This window comes from Patagioenas fasciata, chromosome 1 (genome assembly GCF_037038585.1).
Source record: "Patagioenas fasciata isolate bPatFas1 chromosome 1, bPatFas1.hap1, whole genome shotgun sequence".
Lineage (NCBI taxonomy): Eukaryota > Metazoa > Chordata > Aves > Columbiformes > Columbidae > Patagioenas > Patagioenas fasciata.
The window spans coordinates 211,544,303-211,556,200 of NC_092520.1; the positions used below are offsets into that span (position 1 = coordinate 211,544,303).

Consider the following 11,898-nt stretch of genomic DNA (forward strand, 5'->3'; position numbering starts at 1 on the left):
CCAAACGTGGGAATTAAGCTTTGTTTTATGCTCCCCGCAGGCAAAATTGTGCTAAGGAATCCCGCTGTCCCTCTTCTAAGCAGAGGTGGGTACCTGGATTTCTGAAGCGTCTTTGCTGTTGATAACAGGTTCTTTATCCCATTTTGAAAATCTGGGAGTCAAACTATAACAACATGCAGATGATTCAAGGAATTCTTTGGAAGGTCTCAATTTCTACAGTAGTTTGTGTAAATGAGAGACATTTCCACATCCTGCCTTTCTGTTCGGGATAGAAAAGCTGGTACTCACTGCTGATACAGATGTTGCTTCCTACCCAACACGGTACCCAGCAATTCAGAAACTAAATACTATCAACATCTCTTTGTATCCACCACCAGCATGCAGAGTATCTCGTACGGTAACTCAGATTTGAAGAATATACGCGGCAAAGATGAGAACACATCTTTAAAAACACAAAGAAAAAGAAACCCAGAGCAGAACAGGATACCAAACTCAACCCCGAGAAATTAACAGGTTTGAGAATATTTGTATTTAACAGATATTTTGGTAAGAATGCAGAAATGCTAACAAACTACCGTCGTTTTCTGAACAATCCTTTAAGATGCTACTGTAATCCCCATGTTGTAGACAGCAAAGAAAAGACTGAATAAAGTCAGTTCCGGGTGACCTGAGTTCAGTGTTTTTACTGAAAAATGTGGTTTACGTCAGGAAAACTTCTGCTCTTTTGGCCTGAACAGGATTTCAGGGCCACAGACTGAAAACCATTTCAGACAGCCCTAACATCTCCCACCACTGAGGTTTTAATTCTGTCTTTTAATGAGCCGCAGAAAGCAAAGGAATGAGATAAAGCGGGAGCTCCAGACCACAGTTCCCAACACATTTGGCAAAGCAGTGAGGAGACCCATTAAACGTACGGAGGTCAGTGACCTCTCGGATTTCTCCAGGCCATGGTTAGAAAATAGAACAGCCGAATGCTTCTTCCCTTGCAGAGGGAACTGCTGGCGCTCTGCTCTCCGTTCATCTCCAAGTCAAAGGTTTCGATACCAAGGAAGAATCAGCAGCTTTAAACACACGTCTGAGACAGAAAAATATGGTGATGACTTTAAACTAAAGGAGAGGAAATTCAGGATAGACATAAGGAAGAAATTCTTTATGATGAGGGTGGTGAGAGCCTGGCCCAGGTTGCCCAGAGGGGTGGTGGATGAACCATCCCTGCAGACATCCCAGGCCAGGCTGGACGGGGCTCTGAGCAACCTGAGTTGGTGAAGATGTCCCTGCTCACGGTGGCACTGGATGAGCTTTGAAGGTCCCTTCAACCCAAACCATTGTATGATCTGAGATCTACGATTCAAAAAAATAAAGTGATCAAAGTCACTGAGAGACTTTTTGCCTGAACGAAAGTCGAGCAGAAACCCCAGCCCTAAGTCCCATGAGCCTCACTGCAAGTTGGGTATTCAAACACCTCTAAGGACATAGCTTGTTAAAATTTGCCTCTTCACATTGATATATAATTGGCAACAAAGGTGGGAACAACTTGTGAGCTTAGCTTGTCACATCACCTTTATGAAAGAGTGCAGAGGTACCGATGAGAAATGGGGATTTTCGTCTGGACTGAAATACAGAGCAGACACTGCGGCAGATGGCGCTGGATGAATTGAAACAGAACTGAAAAGTTCAGGGCATTTCAGAGAAGGTTCACGTAAGGCGAGACAAGGTAACAGCTTAAGAAATATAGAATAGTGAAGAGAGACAAAAAAGTACTCCTATTCATCCTTCTGACATACGGAGACTCTAGAAAACTAAACCCATTATAAATATTTTGGTATTTTCATTACATTTACAATTGAATACTGATCGGTCCCAACACGTTGGCACCCCCACAAACACACATGAAGCCACCACTGCCCTGCTCGGTTTGCGGCATAAAGGGTGAGAGAATCTTTTTGCATCTGTTTAAATGTAAAGTACAGATAAAGCGCGGACCTCTCGAGAATATGCCAAAGCCAAAGGGCTGGAAAGGGGTAAGAAATCAAGTTTTTGGATAGATAATGAAACCATCCATGAGTATTTCATTAGTTAGTATGAAAGAGGAGGAGTGAGCCCTCAAATTACAGAATCGCAGAATGGTTTGGGTTAGAAGGGACCTCTGGAGATCATCCAGTCCAACCCACCTGCTAACGCAGGGTCACCAGAGCAGATCACACAGGAAGGTGTCCAGGTGGGTTTGAATGTCTCAGAGAAGGAGACTCCACAACCTCTCTGGGCAGCCTGGGCCAGGCTCTGGCACCTCAAAGGAAAGAAGTTTCTCCTCATGTTTAGATGGACCCTCCTGTGCTTCAGTCTGTGCCCATTGCCCCTCATCCTGTCGTTGGGCACCACTGAACAGAGTCTGGTCCGTCCTCTGACACCCACCCTGGAGATATTTATAACCATTGATGAGATCCCCTCTCAGCTTCTCTTCTCCAGCTCAACAGCCCCAGCTCTCTCAGTCTCTCCTCATCACAAAGATGCTCCAGACCCCTCAGCATCTTTGTGTCCCACCGCTGCACTCCTCCAGTAATTCCTTGTCCTTCTTAACCTGGGGAGCCCAGAACTGGACCCGGAACTCCAGATGTGGCCTCACCAGGGCAGAGCAGAGGGGGAGAACAACCTCCCTGACCTGCTGGTCACACTTTTCCTAACACACACCAGGGACCATTGGCCTCCTGGCCACACAGGCACCGTCCTCTCCAAGGGCTCCCATCACCAAAGTCTCTGGTACCGGCTGCTGTCAGAAACGTTACCAGAGCACAAATACCACAGGTCTGTAGCTCGACATTTGAGAAACACACGCAGTGCTCAGTGGCCCGTCAGGCCAGCTGATAACTCCTCATTAAAACAAAACAAAACAACAAGAAACAAAAAAATAACCTGTTTTCCATGCAGGGAATGACAGCAGCATCGGACTGACAGCTCCCAGGATGAGGTCACCTCCCTTTTCCTTCAGAAATGAAGCGAGGAAGTACAATTAACGATAATTAAAAACGCCTTTCACAAAGGGACACTATACTTTTATTATCCCTCTCGAAGCCTAATCAAAAGCATCACAATGGGCTTGTTGATGTTCTTTTTTTTCTATGCTAGGAGTTCAGTAATTAAGAACTAAAATCCCATTTTTTTTAGGTGTAGTATTTTGGGTAAAATTCTAAATTGTGCCCTACTTCACTAAAAGAACTACTCAATGCTCTACTAGTTAGCCATGGTAAAAGTCTATAAAAAATGCTTAATGGGTAAATAAATGTGCTTATGACACTGAAACTGATATGGGAAGTGTAAGCAAAAAGCTGTAATCACAGTGATGAAAAGTTACTTGCTTTGAGACTCATGATTTTCTTCTGCAAAGTGTTCCAGCTGCATAAAAAGTTTCTTTGCATCTCAATTGACTGTTACAGATTCTGAGACGTTCACGTGAACTTGTTTGTATTTGAAATGATTTATTATTCAGATTTGTTTCACCTTCTGTGTCAGAGGCAAACAAAGAGTGGTTGAACCATTAGAGATCCCGTAGCATCTGGACAGCATTTCAGCCCATCAAATATAAAGTGGCTGCTGCTGGGTGAGCAGAATCATTCTCAGCGATAAAACGCATCTCCAGCAATTACAATGGATACTTGCATGAAGATTTAGTAGCCTGAACACAGCACCTGTGCCTCCTGTTATTTTTGGTGATGTTCAATACGCTGCCTGGCTCACCTACAACTCCCAGGAAACTTATTCTGTACCTGCCAGCCCTGTAAATATGTCCCGGGTGTAACCTGAAGTGTCTCAAATGGACCAGACACCAAAGTGCAGACAGTTGCATCCCATCCTTGTGCACTTGCAGACAAATGTGCACGTGTAGGATGCTGTCCGGCCTCTGCATCAGAGCCAAATCCCACCCACATAGCCTGCTGCACATCTATTGGTCTAATAATAAGTTTAAAGCCCCTTTAAAATGCTTTAATTTTTTTGTGGACATCAAAAGTCCCACTGCTTTTTATCAGGAAAGATGCTTTTATATTGGTGTCTCTACCAGAACTGCCGAATCAGATTTACCAGCAGAGCTTTGGGGTGCAGATTAAACCCTGGCAATTGGTTTTCACCCAGAAACCCAGCTCCTTAAATCACTTCTGAAGCGTGATTACCTTTATATAGATTTACTGTTCTAACCCTGGAGCGACCCTGCCGTTATGCTGCACACCCTACACGCTTGGGCGCTGCCCAGAGCATCTCATGGGCGCATGGGTCATCCTCTCCCATGAACGATTTTCTTGAAATGAAGCAAATTTTAGGGCAAAAGGGTTAAGTCTAGAGAACTGGAAAGGAGAGGGTTAAGTGGAATCACACCATGGAGCCCACCTGCCCACCCGAGGAGCTGATGATGATGATGCTCAATGAGGATGCTCGAGAGGTTCCAGCCAGCAGCTGAGAATAGAGGTGGGGTGTGCGGAAGGGAAGGAAACACACGTTCTGAAGCAAGAGATCGACCCAGTGTGAACGCATCAGCATTGAAATTAAGGTTTTCTGAGGGAATGAACTCCACAAATCCCCGCTGGTACCCAAGGGCGGCTCTGAAGGCCGAGGATGCCGTGACACGAGCAGCTCGTTCTGTCACCGCTGTTTCACAGACATTTGCAGCCGCGCTGAGCGTAAACAGGGAAGTCACGTGGCATCCGTAGTGTCACGTCGTGACTTCCCTCGTGTCGCACAGGCTTAGAACATCACTTTAACATCTATTTACCCTGCAAAAACGGGAACTTTTAAGCAGCTCCTATTAAGAACGCCTCCTCCGCAGCTCAGGAATCCTTTTTGGGACGCTAACGTGTATTTTCCACTTCCTTTCCCTGCAGCGTATAGAACAGAAACAAATCCGAGTGCTGACACAGTAAGTAGATTGATTGCAGTATTTAACTTTTTTGGACAGAGTCCCAATTTCAGTCTGATCCGCTCCGCAGATAGGAGGCTGTACATTGTCACACAGTTTGTAAACGCGCTTGCTACACTGATTTAAGTAGATAGGCAGGGCTGTGCATCTGCATATCAGAAAGCCAAATCGTGCAGGCTGCAGATGCGTTTTTCTCAGAATAATATACTGGAGATTTACAGAAAACAATACAGAAATAATTTTATGGGCTTCTTACAAACGTGTCTAGATGATCTTTTGAGGTCCCTTCCACTCCCTAACATTCTGTGATTCTGTGTAGATATAAACACAGGTCAAATCTGCATCATCGCCTTTTAAAAGCAATTTGAAAATACAACACTTTATGACGGTTCAGAGAACACGCCTTCGAGACAGCACATTTGGACTGTTTTCTCCTATTACGACACTGCTGACCGTGGATCACACCAGGCTCTGCGAATAACTCCGTTTTCAATCATTGATTCATATGACAGGTGAAATTTTCCAAGTGCTCAGGATCCAGAAGGTGTCACTGCCAGCTGGAATTAAGCACATAGGGGCCGTCTGCTGCTTGGCACTTGGGAAATCCGGTCTTTTAAAGGCAATGTATTAATCAGGACATATCAGCAAATATATCTGAAGTACAGAAACAGCTCAGAAGCTCATTTTCCTACATACTGTAAAAGCAGCAGTTCATTGTCCTTTTTCCAAAGTCATGCTAAGACATAAAGCTGCTTTTGTTCTTCTTTTTTGTAATGCTGCTTATGCAGCAATACCTGTTATTTGAGAATGATAAGGCTGATCTCCAGTTATTTCACATTGTAGTTATCCCACTCTTTGATACAATTCTATTAAGTTCATTCAAGAAGGAAGGTGGCCTTGGTAATGTAAATGGCAGCACGACAATTACCTGCGCATACCTTTTAATGGATGTATCATTTTGAGACAAATTTGTACAGAGGTTCACCCCTTAGGATATGGTTATGATTTGCACATACAATTTTAGACCCAAACCTTAATGTTTCCAGGTATCTCCTGAATGATCAGAGGAAGAAGCTTCTCAGATCCCTCACTACACGTTAGCTCGTTAGCATTTCTTCTATTTAATAAATCTTAACAACTTTAAGCAGACAGATTATTCTCTAACAAGCGTATTGGTTCTACTAGATTGAGCAAGACAGAAAAATAGTGAAAACTTATTTCTAGCAATAAATAATAAGGCGCTTTGAACTGTTTTTCAGACCAAACTGTACACTGACAAATCCCTGCACAGGAGTCTCCATCCACAAAACATAGCAATATGTGAAAAGGGTGGCATGAATCTTTATAGAAAGGTGTATGACAAATATTCCACATGGGAAGCACTATAAAAACGTTATTACACACAGATATTTTTAACGTGAGGCAAATGAGACATCCCGCACGCAGCGACTGCCTTAGGGCAGCGATCGCCATTGAAACACGTGGCTGATCGTAGGGAGCAAAAGGGAACAAGATTCAGACAAAACCATACGATCACAAGGGATGGGTGATGCACTTCTTACCACCCTCCTTGCCCTACCCTTATTTCAGCATTTTAGAATGCTGAAAAAACAAAACAAAATGAAACAAAACTATAATCTAAATTCGTTAAGCTGTCTGGTTGTTTTCCTCTCAGCATTACAGCCAATAACGCAAACAGCATTAATTACTTTCATTTTACTGAGACCAAGTGATTCCCTTCACTTTCTCTTGAGTAACAAGTAACTAGTCCAGATAACAGAAGTATTCGAAGACACTATCTCCAGAAATAAAACCTATTTCACATCAGCAGGAAACAAGATAATACGTGCACATCTCAACCTATTTCCATTTTGTGTTTAAAACGCTGGCTGGAGGGCTCAGAACTCTACAGGGTAGAACTGAAAATAAGCCAAACAAAAGGGCTATATTATATTTCTGAGCAACGCACCTTTTGACCATGTTGTGAGTTTTCTCCGTAGCGTCTAAAATCTACCGCTCCATTGTGTAATCCCAAGCCTGGAAGAAGTTAAGAAATCTCTGCTGTGGTAGGTTCCTGCACCTGCCCCTACAGGTAATGAAGGATTAGAAGGATCAGAATTGCAGTGTTTATGAAACTTTTCTTTCCTGCTCGGCGAGAAGCTCATTTCTTACAGTTAAAATGAAAGCAGTGGTTGTGCTTTAAAAAAAAAAGGAAAGAAAAACAACATAATGAAAAGGAAGCACACACCCATATGGAAAAAAACAGCAAAAGACGAAGCAGGCTTATTACAAATGTTTTGTAACCTTGCCACCGCCAAAAGCAAACAATTAATTAAACACAAGGGGAAACGTCAAGGTTTTAATTCCTGTGTATTCTCAGTATTGTAACTGTCCGCAGCTCCACGGAGGGTGCGGGATGGTCTTAGTGACCACTGGGCTAAGTTTAAGTGTCAAAGGTAAAAGGAAACAAACTTCTAGTTCAGGTTGAAACCATAAATATTTTAAGTGTCCCTGCGAGTTCACAGATAGCAAATAAAAGCAGGGGTTTATATAGCAATTCCATTCCTGCAGTTCCTAAAGCACGTGGAAACACTACCGGGATTTCTGCTTATGTAAGAAATGCAAATGTGGGGCTCTGACAGATCTACAACCCAAAAGGCTCGGATTCAACATACCCACACATTCCTCTGCGCCTCACTCCGCAGTTACCACAGCATTTAACACCACCAAAGAGATTTGCTCCAGTTTAACATTAAGAAACATCTGCCCAAGTGCAGTTTCAGATTAAAAAAGAAAAGTGTAAACGCTGCTGGCTTGGCTACACTTGTAAGATTTATAGGAAATTTAGTTTGCAACAGGTGACCACATTCAAAGATGAGAAAGATTTCACTCACCGCTTAGGGATTCTTTTAGAAGTCAGCAAACCCTGACGGATTTACCAGACACCCATGTAACCAAGTTTTATAAACAATAAAAAACGCAACTATCCTGAGTGTACTATCAGCAGGTTTGCTGACGATCTTTCAGCAGGTTTGGACTAGATGATCTTTCGAGGTCCCTTCCAATCCCTGACGTTCTGTGTGATGACACCAAGCTGGGAGGAGTGGCTGACACTGGAAGCTGTGCTGCCATCCAGAGACCTGGACAGGCTGGAGAGCTGGGCGGGGAGAAATTAAATGAAATAGAACAAGGGCAAGTGTAGAGTCTTGAATCTGGGCAGGAACAACCCCAGGTTCCAGTAGAAGTTGGGGAATGAGCTACTAGAGAGTAGCGTAGGGGAAAGGGACCTGGGGGTCCTGGGGACAGCAGGATGACCATGAGCCAGCACTGGGCCCTTGTGGCCAGGAAAGCCAATGGTACCTGGGGTGGGTTAGAAGGGGGTGGTCAGTAGGTCAGAGAGGTTCTCCTGCCCCTCTGCTCTGCCCTGGGGAGACCACACCTGGAATATTGTGTCCAGTTGTGGCCCCTCAGTTCCAGAAGGACAGGGAACTGCTGGAGAGAGTCCAGCGCAGGGCAACAAAGATGCTGAAGGGAGTGGAGCATCTCCCGTGTGAGGAAAGGCTGAGGGAGCTGGGGCTCTGGAGCTGGAGAAGAGGAGGCTGAGGGGTGACCTCATTCATGTTTACAGATATAGAAAGGGGGAGTGTCAGGAGGATGGAGCCAGGCTCTTCTCGGTGACAACCAATGGTAGGACAAGGGGTAATGGGTTTAAGTTGGAATATAAGAGGTTCCACTTAAATCTGAGAAGAAACTTCTTCTCAGTGAGGGCGACAAAGCCTGGCCCAGGCTGCCCAGGGAGGTTGTGGAGTCTCCTTCTCTGCAGACATTCAAACCCGCCTGGACACCTTCCTGTGGAACCTCAGCTGGGTGTTCCTGCTCCATGGGGGGATTGCACTGGATGAGCTTTCCAGGTCCCTTCCAACCCCTGACATTCTGGGATTCTGTGTGTGAGTGATGCAATCCAAGCCAAAACCGCCCATGGACAATGCAATGGCAAGTGGGGGGTTAAAACACTCGATCCCGTAGGTTGCTCCACAGACCAGGTCTTCATCCTGCTGCCAACTCCACATGTAGACAAAAAAAATGTAGTTTTCATCAAACAGTAGGCCTAACAAGGGAAATCTCTCACACTGGCCAGCTACTTGATGAAAAACTTGAAGGGACTCAAGGATTTTTGAGTTTAAACCATGTATTAGTTGTTTCTTAGTAAATATACACCTTTTTGGCAGCTAACTGAAGCCTGTAACTTCCTGCAGTGGTCATTCACCTCTATCTGGGCTTCAAAAGGACTTGCTCTGTTACAATAAATATTGAAAATGTACCACGCACAGCTTAATATAACTTAACAAGATAGTAAAGCCATTATTTTGAACAATAGCCTGACTGTACCTGACTGGAGAGGTCACAGCTGGGGCTGTAACTCTGCCATGGTAAATTAAAAACAGTTACGTATTAGTTACGGTGAACTATGTCCAGCCTTCAGCAGTTATAGTGAAATATCCCAATAAAAGCCCCGTCAGTCAAGGTTTGATGATAATGATTTAAAGTTACTTTACCTTCCCGCCTCATTCGTTAAAATGAAAGGATCTTCAAGTTTGGGAGATGCTTTTTTGCTGATGGGTATTTGTAAATCCAGTGTATCCCTCATCTTCATACCTTTTATTTGTTCTTCCTTCTTGGGAATACAAACTACGAAAAGTTTCTATTATGCTTCTCTTTCTCTGTAAGTTTGCCAGAGCCAAAATTATAATTATGGTCTTCTATTTTCCTGCAGGAACAGTAGCAAAATACAACTGTCTGACCAAGGTGAAGATCGTTGTTCGCTGCACAGACTCAGGGAAGCTTAATTAGAGTAAATGATGCTCCATCCAACGAGCTGGAAAGCAACGCAGGTCTTGATGGGCTGCCGCTGGTTGTTGGTCCCTTCTGCACGTCCCAATGGGGATTATGGAGTTGGTACCAGATTTTCAGGTATCACAAGAGCTGGCTCATAATGCTCTTTCAACTTTTTCGCTACATACCTATCCATGTACTCACCCACTCCTCCCTCCTCTCTCACTCGCCGGTCTCATCACCCGCCCACTCGCATTTTCTCTTGCTCACACGCTAACCCACCCATTTACATGGTTTTCATTCATCTCCCCATTCGGTTACACAACCTGATCCTCAAACACCTTTAATCCACTCACTAGTAGTAATTTTACCTCCTACGATACGCTCGTCCTCACCTCTCCCATCAACATCCCTGCCCTGTATTGAGCTTTAAGGGGACAGTTTAATAGCCCAAGGTCCATCAGGCTCCTGTCTCTCATGGGGCAAAAACAATGTCCATTTGTCTTTATGGTCACAGAGTATTTGTTTTGTGGGGATATCGATCTCACTCGTTGTGGTCGAGACAAGGGAAAACTTGGAGACAACCCTGCTCAGGCGCCTGGGGCTTCTGGTAGCAAAGGCCAAGCCCTGAAGAAGAAACAACAAACAAGGAACCCTCAAATGCCACCAAAACAAGTGAAACTATAAAAAGAAGCAATAGTTATGAAGTGAAGAAACTCTGAGAAAAAGAAAGGATACTGGAAAGCTGAGGGTGGGGAAAAAAACCCTCAAATACTACATTACAACTTCCAGTATTTCTGTCACTAATGGAAAACCACAATGTTTAAATTCTCCCTGTAATGCCCTTTGCAGACTTGCCTGCACACACTGCTTCCCACAATGGAGTTAAAAATCATTAAAGATACACTGGTATAACTCTCCCATATAAAAACGTTTTCATTTCTGAGTAAAATTGGCCTTTTGAGGTAATTTTCAACAATTTCTCAAATGATGCCAGAACAGACCACTCGTACACCGGAATAACATACGCGTCTAAGAAATCATCCTATTAGCAGTTCAGTTTAAAAGCTTATCTTCAATCAGTATAATTTTTCCAAATCCTGAAGAATTGAGTATGCAGCACTTAAAGGACGTGATACATCTAATATTCAAGAGTAATACCATTCCGCTCGTATTTAGAGGCGGTTAACACCCCAGAGAGGATCACTGAAAGATGAGAACGCAGGCTTGAAATAATACGGTGAAACAAAGAAATGGAAAAATTTAGGCCAAAGAAAAATCTCGCCATCAAACTTGATGGAAAAGACTCCGGAAGATCCAAGTGGAAGGCCAAGTTCTTAGAGTATCTGTAGCCATAAACCACAGAATAAAAACCAAAATAACGTAGCAGAAAACATGTACTGGCAAGAATTTGGTCCGGGTGATGTAATGAACTTTCCATCTCTAACATCTCTGATTCCGTAATTCCGTAGAAGCGCTTAGCACAGGGCTGGCAAACCGTCGCAGCAACTCAATCGCCTGATTATTGTGTGATAATCAAAGTGTTCAATTAAAAGGAGTTCCTGGATGTTGCAGCCTCTCCCGTCCAAAGTCCCGCGTTACGGTGCCAGCGGAGCCTGATCTGAATGGCAGGCGGGTGGTAATTACAGAGTTGTGGGGAGCTCTCCTAAACAGGCAAAACAGAGTTTAAGTAATTAAAGAGACAATCATCATCTTTCTCGCAGAACGCCCCCGGGGTCAACTTTTGACAGAGGATTTGATAATACAGAGTTCAACTCTGTCAACATTCACGCATGCAAATAGCTTCACTCATACAGGCAAGGAAGCGTTTAGTGTGGTTGGTTCTATACTATACGGTATTTTGCACTATTTACACTTGATTTGTGCGCTGAGAAAATCCTCCCTTAGGGGAAAATACCAGCTTGTTGCTCAGATCATGCGCTTTGTTTGCTGTTTGCAAGTTATTAGGTAAGCGCGTATGCAGCAAGAAAGCGCAAAAAGACACATGGCGCAAACCAACCTTTTGATGTTTAAAGTACGTGTATGAGAAAAACAGATGATAAGAATGAGATCAATGCCACGAGCCTATGAGGCTCTATAGATACTATTTCTGTATTACTTATTTACATTGATGATTAGAAATTTTAGTAAGGGATGGACTC

General features: G+C 43.8%; 1 long non-coding RNA gene across 1 annotated transcript; it reads right to left on the reverse strand.

The window, feature by feature from the left end:
- Window positions 1-2,909: 2,909 nt before the first annotated feature.
- On the reverse strand, window positions 2,910-7,160 carry LOC139827112 (uncharacterized). The gene is made up of 3 exons (XR_011737308.1): window positions 6,873-7,160; window positions 4,760-4,862; window positions 2,910-2,980 (listed from the first exon to the last, which is right to left on the reverse strand). It is a non-coding gene; the product is annotated as an uncharacterized lncRNA (long non-coding RNA).
- Between the last annotated feature and the right edge of the window lie 4,738 nt (window positions 7,161-11,898).